Below are 20,711 nucleotides of genomic sequence, written 5' to 3' on the forward strand. Positions count from 1 at the left end.
AGTAGAGAAATCTGGATCAATTTCTTGCCTTCCAGCTTTGGCCTGGTCAAGACCCAGCAGTTGGGGGCATTTGAGGAGTGAACCAGCAGATGGGACCCTTCTCTGTCAGTCTGTGTTTCTCTGTGTCTCTCCCTCTCTATCTTTCAAATAAATTAAACATGGTTAGTTTGAACTGACAAAGGCTGTAAATGTATAACATACAATGAAGATCAAGGGCTCTGTACAAAAAATAATATGAAGTATCACTAGTAAGTTTTATATTATGGGTTGAATTATAATATTTTGAATATGTTATATTAAACAACACATATCATTAAAATTAATCTTACCTGGAGCCAACATTGTGGCTCAGTGGGTTAAGATGCAGCTTGCAATGTCCATATCCCAAATGGGTGTCCAGTTCAAGTCTAGTCTACTCTGTTTCCAATTCAGCTTCCTGCTAATCTGCCTAGGAAGGTAGTGGAAGATGATGTAAGTACTTAAGTCTCTGCCTCCCATGTGGGAGACCCAGATAGATATCCTACCTCATGGCTTCAGCCTGGCACAGCCCTGGCTGCTGCAGACATTTGGGGAGTGAAGCAGCAGATGGAAGATCTTGCTCTTGCTCTTTCTTTCTCTCTGTCACTCTATCAAAATAAATAAGTAAATAAATAAATCTTTACAATACATAAAGTGACTCTTACTAAAGTTTTTAATGGCTAATAGAAAAATTTTAATTACATACTTCGCAACTCTTTTAATCCAGTTCTTTCTTTTTTTCCCTTCATGGGCCTAGGTATGATGGCTGGAGCTCCATTTGCTATCTTGTCACTATAAAAGCAAAAAGTAGAAAAGTAGCAGGTGTTTCTGTTGTAGAGCCACCATACTAGCCCTGGAAGGGCTATCTCCAGGATTATTTTATATCAGAGAAAAATCTCTCCTCACATTTTTAATTCTATTATTATTATTACTTGCAGTTTTGTAACTATTTGACGATAACCCATTAGTTCTCTTTCATATCAACTGTAGATTTTTGAAAATGGTGACAGGTACATAAGAAACCAAAGTACTGAACTTGTTTGATGAACCTTCAACGGCACTGCAGTTTCTGGACAACCTCATCTGGATGTGGTATCGGACATTCCTTACTGCTTGGCCCAGACAGCTGTGTTGAGCCTAGTGTCAATCACACATTTGGAGCCCCAGCTTCTTCATAGCACATTTCTATCTCTGTATAATGGCAGCCTTTCGCGCCACCCTTCTTTGTGGAAGCTATCTGCAGGGCATAAGTTGGAAAGAAAGAGCATGAAGGATTGTGGGAGATGGACAGCAATGGCTGCACATAAATTTTTCACATTTTTAAAAATGGATAAATGTGTGCAACAAAAAATCTTTGTGAGTCACAGGCCTACAAGAGAGGATAGAGGCCAAGATTGGAAATGAGGAATGCACAAACAAAAGGAAGTGAATCAGGCCAGACGGGAGTAAGGACAAGAGGAGGGAGAGGAGGAATCTCTTTCAGAACTATGCCAACTTCCAGTAAGTGCATAATCAGAGCTGGCCCCAAGAGGCTCTCCTCTTAAGTTCCTTTAGGAGTGTTCTACAGCTTTCAGGATTAAAAACAGAACTCCTTTATAATCAGACTTGGGATCCCAGTTTGGTCTCACTTCCTACCACTCCCCCTACTTTGTTTTGCTCCACTATTCCTTTTGAACACTTGTGCAAACATGACTTCTTTATCAAAAGGGCAAAGTCGAGTGGAAGAATCGGAGATGAAACAGATAGGCAGAGTTACAGTCATTCAGCTCCAGCTTGTGAGCAAGACCAGGTAGTTAGTTATACAACTATCTGGTGTTGAGTTTTGATTGCGACAGGTTGTAAAACTCTTACTGTAAGAGTAGAGCCAAGTTTTCACAAGGACAAATAGAAGAGCCCGTTTGTTCGGTGGCTTTGTGCTGTTAACTTCAAAAGCAGTCTTAGGGCTATTAACTCACTTTCAATCTAACAGTCAAAGTATGAATTTGTTCACAATTGTCTCTTGCCTGTGAACTTCCTATATGGCATATGGATATCAGTTTTTGAAACAGAATATTTAAGATGAATTTCTACTTTTTCATTTCCAAAAAATACGTAACATTTCCCCAAAGTAGAGCTCCCTCAAATAGTTTGAATTTAAAGACTTGAACTCTTTATAAAAAAAAATCTTAGGGATGGGCATTTGGCATATTGGTTAAAATGCTATTTGGGATGCCTGCATCTCACGTCAGAGTGGCTGGGCTCAGGTCCAGCTTCCTGCTAACACACACCCAAAGATTCAGCAGGCTACGGCTCAAGTGCTTGGGTCCTCATCACCCAGGGGGAGAGGCCTGACTTGAGTTCCTGGCTCTTGTCTTGGACTTGGCCCAACCCTGACTGTAACAGGCATTGAGGAGTAAAACAGTGGGAGGGGTCTCTCTTGCGCGCTCTCTCTCTCTCTCTTCCTCTTCCTCTCTTCTCAAACAAATTAAGAATAAATTAAGAAATTTTTACTGTAGCCGGCGCCACGGCTCAATAGGCTAATCCTCCACCTGCAGCGCCGGCACCCCAGGTTCTAGTCCCGGTCGGGGCGCCAGATTCTGTCCCGGTCGCTCCTCTTCCAGTCCAGCTCTCTGCTGTGGCCTGGGAGTGCAGTGGAGGATGGCTCAAGTGCTTGCACCCTGCACCCGCATGGGAGACCAGGAGGAAGCACCTGGCTCCTGGCTTCGGATCAGTGTGGTGCGCCGGCCGCAACGCGCCAGCCGCAGCGGCCATTGGGGGTGAACCAATGGAAAAGGAAGACCTTTCTCTCTGTCTCTCTTTCTCTCTCTCACTGTCCACTCTGCCTGTCAAAAAAAAAATTTACTGTAAATATTTGCCAAGTTCATTCATTCATTCAACAAATATATCCAAATTTTAAAAACTCAGTGCCTTCATAAAGAAAACAAAAACATTATAATTAAACATGTGTGCATGTTAATAGATCATTTCACACAACATTTCATATGTAAGTTAAGGAACTGAGCTCCAAGTGTTGTGTGACTTCACTTTCCACATGGCGCATTTCAGTGTCCCCGTCTCAACGGCAAGGTTACACTAGTCTCATTTCTTTTAGAAGTTAAGGATTTGTATGTATGCCCAAATCATTATTTCACTGATACCCAAAGAAAAATTAGTTGTACATAGGAAAACTCCCTTTTCTTCCTATGTTAATATTAATATTTGACCACTTACTATAATTTACACCAAGTAATACAGTATCAGTTAGAACCTTATAATATTTCAAGGCTAGAACTAGAAAAAGGCATATGTAATAAATGCTGTGATTATAATACAGAATGAATTCTATAGTTATTTTACTCATATTTTCAATGTAATCTTTTAACTGGAATATATTTTAATTTAAAATGCAATTAAGATTATATCAGTAAGAATGCTTGTATGCATACAACAGAAAGCCTAGATCTGATCAATACAGTAAGGTAATATATGGACCCATGTGGTTGGGAAATTCAGAATTAAGGCATAATCCAGGTTTGACCTAGAGGTCTCCACTGTCATCAGGTCTCATTTTCCCTTGAGGAGTCATTGGAATATGCACCACCAAAGAAGATAAATCTGTATTTCTATGGTATATTATGCATTTGCTGCTAAGATTTGGACATTGTTTGAGTGCGTTCTCCATGAATTTATGTATGGGAAGCTTGGTCCCCATGTGACAGTGTGAAAGGCAGTAAGCCTAATAGAGACAGGGCCAAACGCACAATCGTGGGGGCACTGCCCGTGGAAGGGAATGCTGATGTTGTGGAATGATTTCTAAAGACATGGAAACATTAGGAAAGACCACACCTGGTCCCTCCCTGCTCTCGGGCTTCCTGTCTCACAGTGCGATTCTTGCCTTTCCCACATGCTCCAGCGGTGATGCCACCTGCCATGGGAAGACACAGTGAGGGGACCCTTGTCAGGGCCACCACCGTGTTGTTCAGAATTTCAGCCTTCAGAATTCTGAGCTGAACAAACCTCTTTGCAAATCACCCCGCCTCATGTGTTTCATAACAACAATGGAAAACTGACTAACGCACTTACCTTGGCATCGTGCTCATACAAAATTATGAAAATATATCATCTCTAGACCAGAAGAATCCATGGATTGCATTCCATAAAACTAACCCATAAACAAATTGTAGCCTAGGAGAGGAGACAGCTAACTGAGCAACAAATGAAATATTGTTTGATAACTACTGCGAACAAAACCAGATTTGATCTCTGCCCCACACTTGTTGTGAGGGCTTAGATACATTCCCTCAACAATAAAATGGGAATGATGGCACTAGATCATTCATGAAGCGTTCAGCTACAAGTAATACCAAACCTAACTGAAACCGTTTGAGCAGTAGAAGCTTCAGTTACCTAACGTTAGAGAAGACCAGAGTGCATTAATGCATCCATGCGATGAGATCAGTAAGAACTGAATTTCCAATAAATCTTAAAAAAAAAAAAGGAGGGGGTGGCGTTGTGGTGCAGCAGGTTAATGCCCTGGACTGAAGCGCTGGCATCCCATGTGGGTGCCGGCTCTAGTCCTGGCTGCTCCTCTTCCAATCCAGCTCTCTGCTATGGCCTGGGATAGCAGTGGAAGATGGCCCAAGTCCTTGGGCCCTTGCACCCACGTGGGAGACCCAGAAGAAGCTCCTGGCTCCTGGCTTCGGATCGGCGCAGCCAACTGGGGAGTGAACCATCGGATGGAAGACCTCTCTCTCTCTGTCTCTCCTCTCTCTGTGTAACTCTTTCAAATAAATAAATAAATCTTAAAAAAAAAAAAGAACTGAATTGCCTCTGGCTAGGTTGGTGTTTGCTTTCATCATTCCTCCTTGTATCTGTGAAATAGCTACAGGGGCTCCAGCTGCTTCCTCCTGTAACTCAGGCTGAAGGCCCAGCAAGGGAAGCCTTGGATCTCTCTCGCATTTTCTCAGAGTAACAAAACCCTTTGTCAGAAGCCACTCTTCTCCATTCTACCCAGCCCCAGCTCTCGCAAACTTCCTCTTATTTGGCCACAATTGTACCACATGCCTGTATCTTAATCTCCAACTGGTGAAGTCGGGGACGGGGCATGATTGGCTCCAAATAAACAGCATTTTCCCTCTGAAATATTGTAGGGAAGAAGCTGCTTTCTTGCTCAAATGTGCAGAAACATTAACACACACACACACACACACACACACACACACAAAACAAGCAAACAAAAAGACTTGATCAAAATCTAGAAGGAGATCCAGGAAGAAAAAAACTATGTGAAAAGGGTGTTGGAGCAAGCATGGTCAGACAAACTTGGGAAAGCAAGCAAAAAAACCTACTAAACCATCCTCACCGTGAGTTTACGAAAGGATCTTAGCACAGTGGATAGTATATGCAACAGCTAAATAAATGGTTATCTAAGAACGGTGTGATCAGGGAAGCCAGCCACAAGACGAGCCACGTTGAGCACAGAAAACAGAGCCAATACGAAATTGCCTAGATGAGAAATAGCAAGAGACGAAGACAAGCCAGAGGCTATGACGGTGGAGGAGTGAGACAATTAAAGAGACGCCAAGTGTTTGGTATGGGGTGTGGAGGAGGACTCTAGAAAGACTTTGAGCTTTCTGGCATGACAGTGCCAGTCTCTGCAGATGTAGTATCATTGGCTGAGGTGGGAATACAAGAGAAATCCCCATTTTGCCTGGTTATGGATGGAAATGATGGGTGTGAGGTGTCTTTGGGACATTCCTATGCAGATCTGACTGCAATACAAACTGTTAACACTTATTTATCAGAATACCATTCATTCAGTCAGCAAATATTTATGGTACAACTCTGTGCAGTTGGGATAAGCTCAACCATTGACTGGCATTCTCTTATGCAATTTTCCCAACATTGCTTTGAGATAGTTGCCCAAGGATCTCTAGCCATTGCATGCATCCATCCACTGATGCCTCACGGATAGTTAATTACTTTGTTGGCAGCCACATCCTCAAACACAGACCTGCATTGTATGTGTTAACGCAGGAATCTTTTTAATCTATCTCCTCTTATAATTAGCATCAGCCCTTCATGCGCATGAACTGTTTCTCATTTCATGTACACTGGAAACATAACAATGAAATTCTTGAAAATCTATTGATTGCAATAGGTTGATAAAATATCAAACTAAAATACTTGTAAAAAATCTTAATGTTACATGCACACACCCATATTTAACATTTAAGAGTATATGCAAGTTATAAAATTTTCACAAACATCACATTTGGTTCTCAAGGAAACATTGATAGGCATAATTGTTTAAACTTTCATTTTGAGACAATTGTAGATTCAGCTATAGCAAATAATGTAGAAAGAGTCTAAGTACCACAAATCCAGTTTTCTAATTTAATACTGTTGTAGAACTATAGCACATATCACAACCAGGATAGTGACTCTGGTGCAGTCAGGATCACACTTCTATCTTTTCTCTATGTTGCCTCTTTACAGTCACAGCTACCCCCTACTGCCTTCCTGCTCCTTAACCCCCGAAAACCACTGAAATCTGCTTTCCATTTTTATATTTTTGTTATTTTCAGAGTGTTACATAAATAAAAACATACAGCATGAAACATTTTGAAAGCAGCTTTATCCCCTGGACATATTCCTCTGGATACTTATCCAGGCTATTACATGGTCATAATTCATTTTTTTTAAGATTTATCAATTTGTTTATTTGACAGGCAGAGTTACAGAGAGAGAGAGATAGAGACAGAGAGAGGGAGAAATCTTCCTTTTGCTGGTTTCACTTCCCAAAATGCTGCAAAAGCCAGGTCTGAGCCAGGCTGAAGCCAGGAACCTGGAATTCTACCCTGAGTCTCCCGCAGGGGTGGTAGTGGCCCTCAGAACTGGGCACTTTCTGCCGCTTTCCCAGGCACATTAACAGAAATCTGGATCGAAAGTAGAGCAGCCAGGACTCAAAGCAGTGCCCGTATGGGATGCTGGCGTTGTGGGCGGCAGCTTGACCTGCTGTGCCCCAGCGCTGGCTCCAGTTCATTCCTTTCTATTGCTGAGTACTAGTCCTTCAGTGTGACTTGTTTAACCATGTACTAGCTGAAAGACATCTGCATAAGTTCTGATTTGGGGCTATTGTGAATAAATGCAATATAAACATTACTGTCTATTTTTTATGTGAATACGCATCTTCATTTTTCTGGAAAAATTGCCTGGGAGTGGAATGGTTGAGTTGCATAGTCATTGCATGCTTAGTTATTTGAGAAACTGAAACATTGTTTTCCAGGGCATCATGTCATGATGACATGAAAGTCAGATACTGTTATGATCTCACAGGTCCCTGGGGCTCTGTTCATTTTGTTTTTTTCATGGTTTTTCATGGTTTAGTACTTATTACAGTCTTTGTTACTTGTTACATTACTTGTTACAGTCTACAGGTGTGATTGTTTGATTGGCATGAATAACTGCGGAAGTATCACCTCTCTTTTCATCCTGACCCTCCTTGCTAATAAAGAATCATCTTGAATATTCCATCTATGTACGTTTAGAGCCACATTGGATGGTGCTATGCCATGAAGTATAACTTAGAAAACGCTAAAGGAAAATGGAAGTGTTTTGTATTTACTCATATCTTTACTCTGCACTGTACTTTCTGAATTTCCAAAATTTCTTCTTTTGTCATTTTTTGTGGGAAGCCAGCAGGCACCTAATACTTTTTTTAAAAAATGTTTTATTAATTTATTTGAGAGGCAGAGGCAGAGAGAGAGAGGGGTGGGAGGAGAGAGGGTTCGTCCATATTGTGATTCACTCCCCAAATGGCTGCAACAGCCAGAGCTGGGCCAATCCAAAGCCGAGAACCAGGAGCTTCTTCCCTGTCTTCCATGCAGGTACGGGGCCTACACACTTGGGCCACCTTCCTCTGCTTTCCCAGGCCATAGCAGAGAGCTGGATCGGAAGCGGAAAAGCCAGATCTTGAACGGGTGCCCATATGGGATGCTGGCACAGCAGGTGGTGGCTTTACCTGCTATGCCACAGTGCCAGTCCCACACCTAATATTTTTAACTGTCTTTCTTTTGGGATCATGCATGAGGCGACAACAACCATGGTAGAGCCAAAGTTGAGCTTGAATGAGAAGACACCCACCTCTAGGAGGCCACTGTTCTCCCCCCGCCCCCATGCTCTTTTCCCCAAGGACGGCTGTTCAGGGCAGAGTGCTGCACTGGGGTCTTCCGTGTGGGAAGATGCCATGTGCTAATAGGTCATCATCATGTGGATGTGATACAGCAATGGCTTGGGGCACTTTGGCTCCTGAGAGCACTCTTAAGCTCCTTTGGGAATGGATGTAAAAATGCCAGGGTGTACTCCAAGCCACCCTGGAGACTGGGGTGACAGCTGGACTTAAAGAGAGACATGTACTCAGGCAGAAAAGAGACCTTAAGACAGGAGGAATGGAGGAAAGAATATGGCTTTGAAGCTTGGTTTTTACTAGCTGCGTAGTCTTGGGAGAGTCACTAATGTCTTAGAACATCATCTGTAACATAATCCCCATCCTTACATCATTAACAATAATTATAAATAACAATCCCTTCTACCATGTGGTTTTTCATGAGGAGTGAGTGTGATCATGCGTAGAGAGAATCTTATGATCTGGAAAACACTAAGACAATATTAATTTTATATCGAACTAGACATTTTACACTTCTAAAAGTAGAATGTTGGGGGTCTGTGCTAAGCCTCTACCTGCAGCACCAGAATCCCATATGGGCACCAGTTCGAATCCCTGCTGCTCCTCTTCTGATCCAGCTCTCTGCTATGGCCTGGGAAAGCAGTGGAGGATGGCCCAAGTGCTTGGGCCCCTGTACCTGCATAGGAGATCCGGATGAAGCTCCTGGCTCCTAACTTTGGATCGGCGAAGCTCTGGCCATTGCGGCCATTTGGGGAGTAAATAAGCAGACAGAAGTCCTTTCTCTCTGTCTCTCCTTCTGTCTGTAGCTCTATCTCTCAAATAAATAAATCATAAAAATAAACAAATAAATAAAACCAAAGAAAATTAAAAAGAAGTATAATGTCTCTACAAAATTGTTATTTTTTCATACAAATGTTTACGTAAAGGACTTGTGATGAAAACTTGTATCAGTTCTAGGACAAAAGCACAACCTAGTTTTCTCTACTGAGAGAAAAATATCCTAGGGAACATGAGTGTTCCCCATAAAAGCAGTAAATATGTTTCATTGGAGCAGCTGGCTGAGATGAAAGACGCAGACTATAGTAAAAGATGCCTATAAAATCATTCAAATAAAAAATAAGGGTTATGCAAAGAGCCTACCATTTTGATTGTCTTTCAGGAATTTGTTTTGGGTGTGGAGGCAAAATGATAGCAACAGTTGTCAAAGGCAGGCTCTCTACCTGCTTCCTCTGGTATCCTTAAAAAAAAAAAAAGGTAGCATTTTGATAGCCTTCAGGTGAGGAATGACTCAGTGAGTGGCAGATAGCTTAATTGTATTATGACAGAGATATGCATTTACCTTGGCAACTCCATGCAATAAGCAATGAGCCAACTTCAGGAAGGAGGCAACTCTTTGAAATGCCTGAAGGCCCAAGTGGCACATACCTTCCCCCTGACTCTGCAGGTTAATCCTTAGTGACCTCTTGAGCCTTGCCCAAACAATGAAGCAAGGGCATAAGCACACACCTCTGATCCACCAAAGCTGAGTGTTTTATGACCAAATATTCTTTGCAATGGTTCTCAGGAGTTAAAGTTTCTGCATTTGCAAACTGCTGCTGTGAATTGACCCAAGTGAATTTTCCATTGACAAATATTTGGCTAAGTTTTTTAGATGGGAGAAGTTAAAAGTGGGTGAGAACTCTAGGTCTCCACCCATTCTTGCTACCAGATATCATTTAACAATTGAATTCTGCCACATGAACTAATGTTTATTAGCAAACTAACAGTGACTCATTGTCTAAACAAATGAAGACTGCTCTGGGTACGTTCACACACTCTGAGAGCATTTTGTAGGACATGGTCACTTTGGAAAAATATGAAAAAAAATCTAGCAACAGTTAATATGAGATCGAATGACAGTATGTTCCAAAAATGGCTGAACATAGTACTGGGCACCTAGGTCTAGGTCTATGCAATCCTTTAATATCCTGAGCACCAGTTACGCACCAAGGAAGTCATTTCTGACCTCCATCATGTCAGTCAACACACCCTCTGGAGCTGACCAATGACAAAAGAGGCTGAAGCAATGGCCAAAGTTGCCTAGTGATGCCGTGTTTTCATAAGAGATTTCCAAAGTCTGCCACTGACTATGAAATATTGATTTTTGTTTAGGCTACAAAATTGTTACCAGAATATCTCCAGTATTTACTAAATAAAATTGGCACACAAGCATTTCGTATGCTCCAAGATGTGTGGTACCATGTTTAAAATGTGCATTAAATGCAGTTCTTAAAGTGTTTACTATTGGCCGGTGCCACGGCTCACTAGGCTAATACTCCGCCTTGCGGCGCCAGCACACTGGGTTCTAGCCCCAGTCGGGGTGCCGGATTCTCTCCCGGTTGCCCCTCTTCCAGGCCAGCTCTCTGCTGTGGCCAGGGAGTGCAGTGGAGGATGGCCCAAATACTTGAGCCCTGCACCCCATGGGAGACCAGGATAGGTACCTGGCTCCTGCCATCGGATCAGCACAGTGCACCGGCCACAGCGCAATGGCCGCGGCGGCCACTGGAGGGTGAACCAACGGCAAAGGAAGACCTTTCTCTCTGTCTCTCTCTCTCTCATTGTCCACTCTGCCTGTCAAAAAAAAAAAATAAAAAAATAAAAAAATAAATAAAATGTTTAAAAAAATTTACTATCATCATTTTTCTGACATCAACTAAGTAAATCAATCTTAAGAGATGTCATAATTTTTTGAGAGAGACAAACTCTCTCCTATTTTCTGGTTCACTCCCCAAATAGCCAAAGCCAGGAATGAGGAATTCAGTTCAGGTTTCCCACGGTGAGCGGCAAAAATCCCAGTAACTGAGCCATCACTGTTGCTTCCCAGGATGTGAATTAACAGGAAGCTGGAATTGAGACCTGAGTATCATAACCTCCAGGCCAAACACCTGCCCTGAGACATGACTTGTAACTAAATGAAGCTATTGTTAAGTGACTTTGTACTTTCATGACATGAACAATTGCAAACAGTGTGTTGTAATTAAAGTAGTAATGCTATGTTTGATTAAGTGACTAACTTCCAAAGTTGGTGGTATGGTTTGGCTAATAACTGAATATTAAACTGAATGATGACAGTGCTTTAAAAGGAATATTGAGGGCCTGCATTGTGGTGTAATGGGTTAAGCCACTGCCTCCAACACTGCCATCCCATATGGGTTCTGGTTCCATTCCTGGCTGCCTAGCTTCTGATCAGTCTCTTTGCTTATGGCCTGGGAAAGCAGTGGAAGATGGCCCAAGTCCTTTGATCTCCTGCCTTCATGTGGGAGACCTAGATGAAACTCCTGCCTCCTTGGCTTTGGCCTGGCCCAGCCCTGGCTGTCGCAGCCATTTGGGGAGTGAACCAGCAGATGGAAGATCCCTCTCTCTCTCTCTCTCTCTCTCTCCCCCTGTATCTCCCTCTCTCTCTCTGCACAACTCTGCCATTCAAATAAATAAAATAAATCTTTAAAAAGAGAGACATGCAGAAAGAAGAGAAGACACATTCAGAGGAGGATAAACTTGTCCAGAATTTCTAAGGAAGCAAGTTTGGAAAATGTAAACTGTTGTGTTGCAATTTTCCTTTCCTAAAAAAATTAAGAATGTTTTATGATGATGAATCTGACTAATGTAACTGTCAAGGCTGTAAGTTCTCTCTCTGGTAGTGGAATCTACCCCTACTTGTTTCCATCATCCCCCCCCCCCCTTTTTTTTTTGACAGGCAGAATTAGACAGTGAGAGAGAGTGAGACAGAGAGAAAGGTCTTCCTTCTGTTGGTTCACCCCTCAAAATGGCCGCTATGGCCAGTGCGCTGCACCGATCCGAAGCCAGGAGCCAGGTGCTTCTCCTGGTCTCCCATGCGGGTGCAGGGCCCAAGCACTTGGGCCATCCTCCACTGCATTCCCCGGGCCACAGCAGAGAGCTGGACTGGAAGAGGAGTAACCAGGACAGGATCCGGCGCCCCAAGGGTGCCGGCACCACAGGTGGGGGATTAACCAAGTGAGCTGTGGCACCAGCCTCATTCCACTTTAAGGAGCATTCTAAGCTGGTGTATAATTATACGAAAAGCATTTTCAGGCCTATTTTGTAGCTGGGATTGAGGGTGATGCTGATTTTATTTCCCAGGTTCACAGCCTTCAGAGTCCCAGTTCTTTTTTTTTTTTTTTTTTACAGGCAGAGTGGACAGTGAGAGAGAGAGACAGAGAGAAAGGTCTTCCTTTTGCTGTTGGTTCACCCTCCAATGGCCGCCACAGCCGGCGCGCATCGCGCTGATCCGAAGCCAGGAGCCAGGTACTTCTCCTGGTCTCCCATGGGGTGCAGGGCCCAAACACTTGGGCCATCCTCCACTGCACTCCCGGGCCATAGCAGAGAGCTGGCCTGGAAGAGGGGCAACCGGGACAGAATCCGGCACCCCGACCGGGACTAGAACCTGGTGTGCCGGCACCACAAGACGGAGGATTAGCCTAGTGAGCCGCGGCGCCGGCCCAGAGTCCCAGTTCTTGAACATTACAGATTACAGAGCTTAGTCACTGAATCATAGTCTCATTCATTGGTATTTATGAAGCCATCAACTTGGATCAGGCACAAGAAGTGAAAGATGTGAAAGACACAGAGCCTGCCTCCGCATCCTCACGGCCTTGTCCGGGAGACAGAGATGGTAGCAGAGAACAGAGCTGCTCAGAGGACACGTCGTCTATGCTGCAGCCAGTCTTGCTGTGATAGAATTCTGTCTCTGCTGCTCCTTAACCTCTCTAATTCAGTTTCTCCATCTGTAGAATGGGTACAGTAATACTACCTACCCATGGGATTGTTGGACAGGCTAAAGGCATTTTGTCACCAAACACTACAGCACATAGTAACACACACACTGGACATCACCTGTTGAGATCCGCCTTCCACAAGGGCATCGCTGTGTTTCACTGCATGCCAACTCAGACACCAATTCCTGTCAAACCAAGCAAATTTTTCTCAGCTTTCTTATGTATTGACTTTCCTCCGCCCCCACAGCCATCACTTTTGTTTAGATGCCTGTCATTTTACACTTGTTTTCCTGACACAGTGTACGGCTGGGGGTGCATCTTCCATACTTTCTAATCCCTCACTTGAAAATCATACCTAATGGCCAGGGATCATCTCTCTTCTCTAACCAAAGTCTCCTTCAGTACCTTTTCATTGTCTTCATTCCAACATGAAAAATTTGGCCTCTCAGAACTCAAGTTATGCTGGGCCCCCTTTTGCTTATTGACATTTCCTATTAGTCTATAAACATGAATACATGCTATGTTGAAATCACAAAACTCTTGCATTTGCATATTGGCCACATACGATCACATTTAACACACACAAATACAAAAAAGTAGATGTAATTGATCATTTCACAAGCTAGCTGAAGCAGCTATGCCATTCTTACTTCTTGGTTCATGCAGCTACGAATTTGGTACACACGTTGACATCACTAAGGTGACTAGGAACACCTTCCTCTTTCAGCTTCATCAGCGAATTCCTCTGTATTTGTCAGAAATGATTGTGGCTGGCTCTGAGTTTATATAATATCAATTAATTATTTCTTACAATTCTTCAATCTGGCCTGGGATAATCACTTCGAGGGTTCTGCTCCCCCGGTATTTCCTGGGCCAGGAAGTCCAAGATGGCTTCTTCACTCACGGGTCTGCTGCTTCGGGTAGGCGGACAGGAATAGCTGGCTGGACACCTCTTTTTCCATGTGGCCTCTCACATGGCGCGCATGAGTTCCTCACAGCAGGGTGGCGCAGGTGCTCCGACTACTCACCCGGAAACAGTCTTCTGAAAGAGGAAGTTCCTCTTTGAGGCGGTCCCAGGATGGGCACCACATCCCTTCCACTCTATTTGGTTGGTGAAAGCATGTTCTGACTGTAGCCTGAGCTAAGGGAAAGTGCCAAAGGGCCTCCCTCCGACTTCTCAACACAGAAGCACAGTGAAGGAAGCAAGAGACCATAGCTGTCTTTCGACAGCGTCTACCACACTCCAACAAAGTCCACATCAAGGGAGTCACTGTGTTGACTCAGAACTTCCACTTTGTGAAAACTTGATCTTCTCTCATGGTTGAAATGTGATCGAAACGTCTCCAATTCTGATGAATTTTAAATGAAGGCAACAAAAAGGAGTGAGGGCTGAGTGTTTTCAGGTTCTTCTTTCTTACTATGCAGAAAAAAAATATTTTCCTGTAAGCCCTCATTGGATTTGTTCTTGCATCTCTGGCCAGAACTTGATCATACACACACCCTTAGAAAAGGTTGGGCCTTTCCTTATGATGTAGCTGCCCCAAGTTGTAAGTAAAATTGGACTTCTAAAAACAAAGTAGAAGAGGAAGAATGGATCTTATTAAGGAAAAAATGGGGTGGGCCCTAGTGTATAACTGAATTTGCAGATGACTAAAAATTTCTAAATTAAAGACATATTGTCTTCCTGTTCTCCAGCCCACAAAAAACACACCATGGTCATTTCTGCCTATGAGGATCTTCATGTTCTTACCATCTGCATGCTTATTTAGCCTCACTTTTCATGAGTCATCTCTTTTCAAATCCCTTATATATTTTAGCTATTGCCTCTAAAGTTCTGGATGACAAATCATGCCAACGCACAGTAATTTAAACAATGTTTACTTATTCCTAACACATGTATGAGTTGGCTGGGGATAGACTTGGCACGATGGAGATTGTGCTTGGAATGGTTAAAAAAAAGCAGATTTTTCAGAATACTTAGATGAGCCTGCATCTGTTCCACTGTCTCTCATCCTTCTTGAATCAGCAGGCTTCCTTCTCAATGTCATGGTAGAATTGCAAGCATGCAAGCCCATTCAAGCAAACATGTCAAGCTTTCACTTGCTTCATGTCTGTTAACACCCCAATGGCCAAAGCAATGACACAGGTCACTAAGGTCAAAAGGCAGAGAAATACCCTTTGCTGTCAATAGGAAAAACTACACAAGCAGAAGACAAAGAACATGGGTTCACGCAAGAGTGCAGAATTGGTACTGGTGATCCAACTCCAAATCCCTTTAAAGGCATACTCTAGGCATTCTGAAGTCTGCATTTTTAACCACTCTGAGCTTGCACAAGTCCTTGTCTATGTTGCTGACCTGGGTCTGTAATGTCCTCCTCGCACTTGCATTTGACCATCCTTCAGCACTAGGTCTTCTCTTGCTCTCAACTTGGAGCAGTGGCCTCTCCTGTCTCTTCTTGTAGTATCATTCTGACATTAACAGTATCATGTTTAATAATGCTATTTATTTATCTATGTCTCACGTTAAATACATACTCACATAAAAGTAAACTATAATCCTTGAGTTAAGGTTTGGATTATATTTTCTGGTTCTTTATATCTTTAGAGTATTGGGGCCATAACAGAGAATCAGATGCTAACTGGAGGAAATTCTATCTTCAAGTCAGCAGGCAGCCATTGAATAACTGGTATCCTGGTAGTTTTGGGTGGGACCATTCTGGCAGCAGTGGAGGATGTAGTACAATGGCATGACCCTAGAGCATCAAGAACATACGGAAACTGAAGTAATCCCACATGAAATCCAGAGAGATGACACTTAACGGGGTCGGAACTGTGGCGTAGCAGGTGAAACCACTGCCTTTGATATTAGCATCCCATATGAGTGCAGGATCATGTCTTGGCAGCTCCACTTCCAACCCAGCTTCCTGCTAATGTCCTGAAAAAAGCAGCGGAAGACTTTCCAAGTACTTGGGGCCCTGCCTCCCAAGTGGGAAACCCAGCTGAAGCTGCTGACTCCTGGTTTCCCTAGCCCAGCGCTGGCCATTATGGCCATCTGGGGAGTGAATCAACAGATGGAAGAGATGGAAGATCTCTCTCTCTCTCCCTCCCTTTCTTTCTCTCTTTCTTCCTGTCTTTTTATAACTCTGACTTCAAATAAATAAATAAATAAATATTTGAAAAAAATGAGGAAACCCTTGAGGCTATGTCAGTGGTGGGGACAAGAAACAGAACATAGTCAAGATATGTTTAGAAAATACTAATTACATAGAGCCCAATGCCTAAATAGTTCTGGGAGGTAAAATAGAGACAAACCCTTAACTAATTTTATGCTTCAGATTTGGGTACCCAGCTGGGGGTAAGAACTTTTTCTTTTATACAGGAAATGTACAAAGGGGTTATACATTTTGGAATTCAATGTTAGAAGGATGAGCATGTGATGATAGTGGAACATCTTTGGAGAGTCATGTAGGCAACTGCATTCATTGTAGCTTAGGTGAGAAGTCACAGGTTCACCATTAGACTTGGAAATCATCGTTTTCTTTTTTTTTTATTATTTGACAGGTAGAGTTATAGACAGTGAGACAGACAGACAGAGAGAAAGGTATTCCTTCCGCTGGCTCACTCCCCAAATGGCCGCTATGGCCGGAGCTACGCTGATCCAAAGCCAGGAGCCAGGTGCTTCCTCCCGGTCTTCCATCGTATTTTTGAAGTGAATCCATAGAAGTAAGTATGTTCTCTAGGAGGAGTGAGAGAAGGTACAGAGACAGGCGAGTTAGTAGAAGCATGTGATGGGGAAACCCTATAAAGATATTGAGAAGGAGCAAGTGGATAAACAGGCAGCAAACAGGGCTTCTTCTTCTGCTAGGACAGCCCTAAAACTCTCCCACAGGCTGGGTGACTTAACAGAAATTCATTTCCTCACAGCTCTGGAGATTAGAAGTCCAAAATCAAAGTGTCAGAAATATTGGTTTCTCTTGCAGAAGACACCTCCTCCCACTGTCTTCACGTGGCCGGCAAAGCCAGGAGCCAGGAGCTTCATCCTGGTCTCCCACATGGGTGTAGGGACCTAAGCAATTGGGCCATCTTCTGCTGGTCTCTCAGGCTCACTGGCATGGAGCTGGATTGGAAGTGGAGCAGTCAAGACTTGAACTGGTGCACACATGGGATGCCAGCATTGCAGGCAGTGGGTTAACGTGTTATGCTACAACGCTAGCCCCACTCTCTTATGATCCCAGTTAACCTCCCTTGGTTAACAAAACTCTCAGGGAGGTGATGGATGGCCACTGACTTCCTCCTGCTGAATCTGTCTCGTGGCAGATGGGGCAGTTCAGAGAAACCCGTGTTTGCATTTGCTGCTGTTCCCCACAGGTCTTCTGCCCAGGGCCATCAGTACCCAAGTGGCATAATTTGGGGTGGTATTTCCTGAACACTCACACCAGTCAGGGGTTTGGGATCAACCTCCTGATCAATCTAATCCTGAATGCAGATCCGAAGCTAAACAGGCCTGAATTCAAACCTGGGCTCTGTCTCCGACTAGCTATGTGACCTTTGCCACATACTTAATCTTTCTAATCCTCAAATTCTTCATCTGTAAAGAGAAGATTAGCACAGCGCTGCAAGGACATGCTCCAAAATGTCAACAAAGCTTATCTTTGGGTAATAGGGTCAAGAATCCTTTTTAATTTCTGCCTTTGGCTTATCTATACTTCATATTTTTTCTACTTGCAATATATATATTGATTTTTATATGAATATTTATACTTCCTTTGTGATTAAAAAGTTATTTCTTTCAAAAAGAAACATTACCACTTTCTGTAAACAGATGGCCTAATTGGACATTCTGTTAATATCTGTGAAACACCGCAAACAAGGGAATGGATTAGCAAAATGGATAGTCTTATTTTTCCCACTCATAAAGACAAGAAACACATATGGAGTATTTGTAATCCATAGAGTAAGGTTCTAAGTTGCAAAGAAAATTTGCTATTCTTTCAAGGACTTTATAATTGATAAGGTGGAATTCTTAAACTATAAATGGATGACCATAATGCATTGTATGTCAGAATGGGACAAACCACCAACTTCATCCCCACCCAAAAATAGATTCAATAACTTCATACACCCCAGGTCCTCTGTCTGGGAAAGGAGTGGTCCTGTTAGGCTCCGGAAATCTCAAAATGCTTCCCGGAAAAGCCGGCATCATGGATAAACCATAAAGGAAGCTTGACCTTCACTGATTAACTGTGGTCTCAGTGGTCTTTGGTTTGCTTCACACAAAAGGACAATGGGCCAAGAGATAAGAGCTGAGAAAGCTGAATGACTGATTTACACAGAGAGGAACCTCCATGTCAACTGCTTTAGCTGCCAGTTACTAACCTCAACAGCTGCACAAAGTTCAGGGTGGTGGAAGTTCTTCCTGCATTACAACTGAGAAATGCAGAGCTTAAATCACCCACACGTGAATTCCATTCAGTTGTTTGTATGTGTGTAGCCTATAAAACTGAAAACATTAAATTGTCAAGTTGTTTGGCTCCATATGACAGTCCTTGGTGTGTGTGTGTTTGTGTTGTTGTCATTGTCGCTATTTGCAAATGGCCCACTTTTTGCATGTGTTTTAACTTCCTATGTGAATACCCACAAAATTATAGTGGTAATGTATTTTGCTTCCATTTCATAGAAAACTGAAGATTAAATTAGAAATGCCAAGGCACATGAAATTAAAGTGAACATGAGTGATGTAGGATGAGAAAGACCACCTTAAACTTCCCATCATGGAGTCAAGTACCTGGGACCCGGCCTCCGATCATATAACACATCTGTTTGTGATACCAACAGAAAAGAAAGCCTTGGGAATCCATTGGGCATTTGTTTGCTTCAGGTGTTTTGGTGAGTAGAGAAGGACATTTATGGTGTCCAGAGGAACTTGGGCAAATCTAGGAAAAGAAAAAAAGCCCACACACTTCTCCATTCTTAAGAAAATGAGGTATTGTTGACATCACCCTCTGCTGAAATCTCGTGTTTATATTTCAAATTATTAGGTAACAGAATGCCTCCTCCAGAGCTGTAAAGCAACTAGGACAACTGAGTACTAGTGTCTTTTGCCTCTTCATTATCTTAGCCATCCAATGATTCCACAAATATTCATTAAACACCTGTTCTGTGTTAGGTGCTGGGCTACAATAGTAAGTTAAAGGAAATTTACAATGCCTGCCCTCAGGAAATTTGAAGCTGAGCGGGTGGATAGGAACAGAAATGAAAGAAAGACACAAATAATTAGAGTTGCAGTGAGTTCTACCAAAAGAAGGGCCTGTGGTGCCAAGAGAACTTAGAATAAAGGATGTACTTATGAAAGTCGGGGGAAGACCATCTATCAAGGAAGTCATGATTCAATCAGGGAAGAGCTGCAACGGGCTGGGTGAGAGGAGAGAAGAGGAAATCCACCCTGGGCATGAGGACAAGGAGGCGTGTTCATGGAATGCAGAGGACTCTGCCTGCAAGGAGGAAAATCCACAGGAAAGGGTAGAGGAGAGGTAGGGGCTTCAAGTGCTGCTGGAGGATCCGGTTTCTAGCTTCTCTCTGTCTCATAAGCAGTGGGCAGCCATTCAGTGATACTGATGAGAGGGCTGTTATAGATGGGTTTGCTGGGCAGCCATTCAATGATACTAACGAGAGGGCTGTTATAGATGGGTTTGCAGATTGAGAAAACTGACTCTGTTTCAGGTTTGAGAAACTCAATGAAAGGACCCCTGATGCAGGAAGAGCAGGTGGAAGACTCCTGCCCAGGGGGTGGCAGTGGCTCATTCTGGGTGGCTGAGGAGGCCGTGGGGAGAAGATTTCTCCCTCAGTCGTTCTCCAGTGCTGCGGTGGCTCCAGCTTTGGCAAGATTTCTGATGGCCAAAAAGATGCTCAGCCCTCCTGATGGTGCTGCACTCCCTCTGTCCTGAACAGGAGACTTTGGGACCTGATGTGTTCCTAGGGCACAGGCAGAGACAGCGTTGCTGCTGGAAGAATCAAAGCTTCAGGTTCCAGCCCCAAGCAGACTGACAGGGTCGAGTTTGGAGCTAGGTGTGTGTTGGGGTGGGGGGGAGTGGGGGTGCATTTGCCTTTCTCCTGGCGAAACTGGCACCTGCTTCTGCAAACTATCTCGCCCTCAGGTAAAGCAACTCCTTGTAGGAAGTGCTGGCAGAGTTGACCAGATGGCTGCACACATTATGTCTTTGAGACCTGGGGCTGGGCTGATCCCATGACCCATGATACAATCAACACACAACTGAAAGAGAAGGGGGCTTCTAAGAGCATTTAACTACCAAACATGTAAATCCAGTGCCTTGGACAAACCTGGGTGCCCTAGCAAGCAGAGAAATCTGAACGTTGACACGGTCCTGTTTGGCACTCTTAGGCATTCTACACACCCAAGGCCAAGTATTCTCTTCTGTCAGCTCCGTTCCTGGAGCGCAAAGGGAACCATTCAGGTGACTCCCAAGCCACTTTTATTTTACATTTTCTGCCAAACTTAAAAATAACGTTCTCCGCCATTGTCGCTCTGTGATGAGTGATCATTCACAATTATCCACCACCCACCTGCAGAGAGAGATGGCTCAAAATGAGGGGCAGTACAGGGGTGGAAAAGCAGAATTTCCTTCTGAATCGGGATCCACACCTTAGCAAGCCCCCCGGGTGCTCACCAAGCACATTCAAGCCTGAATGTCATCTACTGCGACACACATCGCACAGGGTGATGGCACAGGCACGCT

General features: G+C 43.5%; 1 long non-coding RNA gene across 1 annotated transcript; it reads right to left on the reverse strand.

The window, feature by feature from the left end:
- Positions 1–529: 529 nt before the first annotated feature.
- LOC138849438 (uncharacterized) lies at positions 530–13,142 on the reverse strand. The gene is made up of 3 exons (XR_011388308.1): positions 13,076–13,142; positions 725–810; positions 530–626 (listed from the first exon to the last, which is right to left on the reverse strand). It is a non-coding gene; the product is annotated as an uncharacterized lncRNA (long non-coding RNA).
- Between the last annotated feature and the right edge of the window lie 7,569 nt (positions 13,143–20,711).

The sequence above is a fragment of the Oryctolagus cuniculus genome, chromosome 4, assembly GCF_964237555.1.
Source record: "Oryctolagus cuniculus chromosome 4, mOryCun1.1, whole genome shotgun sequence".
Lineage (NCBI taxonomy): Eukaryota > Metazoa > Chordata > Mammalia > Lagomorpha > Leporidae > Oryctolagus > Oryctolagus cuniculus.